The sequence below is a fragment of the Leptodactylus fuscus genome, chromosome 2, assembly GCF_031893055.1.
Source record: "Leptodactylus fuscus isolate aLepFus1 chromosome 2, aLepFus1.hap2, whole genome shotgun sequence".
Classification (NCBI taxonomy): Eukaryota; Metazoa; Chordata; class Amphibia; order Anura; family Leptodactylidae; genus Leptodactylus; species Leptodactylus fuscus.
The window spans coordinates 180,215,015-180,217,942 of record NC_134266.1 but is presented as its reverse complement, the minus strand read 5'-3'; positions in this window follow the sequence as shown (position 1 = coordinate 180,217,942).

The window sequence follows — 2,928 nt, the reverse complement described above, 5'->3', positions numbered from 1 at the left end:
GAGGGTGCACTTGAACCCTTGTGCACACTCTGCTTCATCAAGCTAATAGAATGCATTGGCCAGCGCTGATTGGCCAATGTATTCTATTAGCCTGATGAAGTAGAGCTGAATGTGTGTGCTAAGCACACACATTCAGCTCTACTTCATCGGGCTAATAGAATGCATTGGCCAGCGCTGATTGGCCAGAGTACGGAACTCGACCAATCAGCGCTGGCTCTGCTGGAGGAGGCGGAGTCTAAGATCGCTCCACACCAGTCTCCATTCAGGTCCGACCTTAGACTCCGCCTCCTCCGGCAGAGCCAGCGCTGATTGGCCGAATTCCGTACTCTGGCCAATCAGCACTGGCTAATGCATTGTATTGGCTTGATGAAGCAGTGCTGAATGTGTGTGCTTAGCACACACATTCAGCTCTACTTCATCGGGCTAATAGAATGCATTGGCCAGCGCTGATTGGCCGAATTCCGTACTCTGGCCAATCAGCACTGGCTAATGCATTGTATTGGCTTGATGAAGCAGTGCTGAATGTGTGTGCTTAGCACACACATTCAGCTCTACTTCATCGGGCTAATAGAATGCATTGGCCAATCAGCGCTGGCCAATGCATTCTATTAGCGTGAACTGAGTTTGCACAGGGGTTCTAGTGCACCCTCGGCTCTGCTACATCAGATTGCTACATCTGATGTAGCAGTGCCGAGTGTGCATCAGATGTGTAGTTGAGCAAAACTGACTCAGCACTGCTAAGTCTGCATTCGCATAGGAATGCATTGGCCAGCCTTCGGCCAATCAGCGCTGGCTCTGCCGGAGGAGGCGGAGTCTAAGGTCGGACCTGAATGGAGACTGGTGTGGAGCTATCTTAGACTCCGCCTCCTCCAGCAGAGCCAGCGCTGATTGGTCGAGTTCCGTACTCTGGCCAATCAGCACTGGCCAATGCATTTCTATGGGGAAAAGTTAGCTTGCGAAAATCGCAAACTGACAGGGATTTCCATGAAATAAAGTGACTTTTATGCCCCCAGACATGCTTCCGCTGCTGTCCCAGTGTCATTCCAGGGTGTTGGTATCATTTCCTGGGGTGTCATAGTGGACTTGGTGACCCTCCAGACACGAATTTGGGTTTCCCCCTTAACGAGTTTATGTTCCCCATAGACTATAATGGGGTTCGAAACCCATTCGAACACTCGAACAGTGAGCGGCTGTTCGAATCGAATTTCGAACCTCGAACATTTTAGTGTTCGCTCATCTCTATTAGTAACCATTATGTCATTTAGAAATCTGTTGTGCTGGCGACTTCTAGGCATGACAAATTTTCTTGGATCTAGTAGAACTTTATTATAATTTTCTCATAAACATAACCATATCACATTTGCAAATAATTAAAAGCCAAAGATTTTGCAAATATAGTTAAAAGTTTTTCAGAGTTTTAAAGGTTACCTGAGTTCTTGATAGAGCTTACAAATCACGCAGTCTTCTGGCGACATTGCTCTGTTGATGTCTGACCCTTCAAAAGTGTTCATTTATTCTATTTTTTTTCTGGGGGTAATTGCCCCATTTTGCTTACACCTTAATGTGCAGTTCACTCAGAGCAAGGGGTTGGGTGAGTATATAGTGTGGACATCGGCAGTAATTCACAGGGCAACACTTCCCATGATACTTAGGAGTGTGCACAAAGCCTCATCCTATTGTCTCGGGATTATACTTTCATGTTAGTTATGGCACTATCAGATCTTATACATGCAATATAATATATTACAGTACAATATGCCTGTGGTCCTACATAAGCATAATCTTTTCTCATGCCCTCTCTCTCTTTATCCCCATGCTGAGCTAACTACTTTGCATGTCTTTTGTCTGCTCCATACAAAGCTGTCACATCTTACCACAGGCACAGATCTCTGCACTTCTCATACATTCCCTGCCTGATAACCCATCCACAATAACTCTGGGTTCCTGACGAATGTCGGATCATTGAAAATTCCTGCATTCATGGTTATATCCATTGGCAACCAATCAGAAGAAACAACTGTCACCACTAAAATATGGGAAGAATATTCAAATCTGACTTCCATGATGTAATTAGGATGTCAGTGCCTCAAGTATGCACACCAATAGAGGGCGCTGGCTGAGAATGTGCAAGTCTATCTTCCATGTTGTAATTAGGAAGGCAGCGTCTCAGTCAAACAAACCTATAGAGGGCGCTCCCTTTAACATCATGCCGACCTTCTCAGAGGCCTTTGTTTGCAATGATGTTGGGATTTTACCAGATACAGTCTCTCAGCCAAGGACAGCTGTTTCAATGTATTTGCATCTCATCAGCTTGGCGCAGAAAGGACTGATCTGGCACATTCTCAGTCAGCACCCTCTATTGGTGTGCATACTTGAGGCAATGACATCCTAATTACATCATAGAAGTCAGATTTGCATATTCTTCCCAAGTTCCTTTGCAGTGGAGCGCTCATGGCTTAATAAGACTCCACACATCTAAATGGTGGTTCTCTCCCTATGGAGTGACGATATCCCCTCAACCACTAAAATAGTTAGAGAAAATCTTTAAAACTCTAAAAATTATTTATATTTGCCAATTTAATTATAGTTATGTTCATGGAAAACTCCTTTAACTGCACACTATATGTAAGTAATCCATAATTTATAAATAGGCAAAAATGATGCATGAAGTTTTTACCAACTTACTCTAAGTAATACCCTCAGTAAATGTAATAGAAACCTTTCTGCAGATGCATACAGTTCAGTAGTGTAGGGTGTCCCTGCTTCATGACCTATAACTGAGGTAGGATGACTGATGAAACTGACTACAATTAATTGAAAGAACTACTAGTAAGAACAGCGTAACATTGTAACATCCCACAAGTGCACACTAAACACTAAACTTAGTTATATCTCCTCATTTAGCATTAATAAATTGAAAATAGCAGT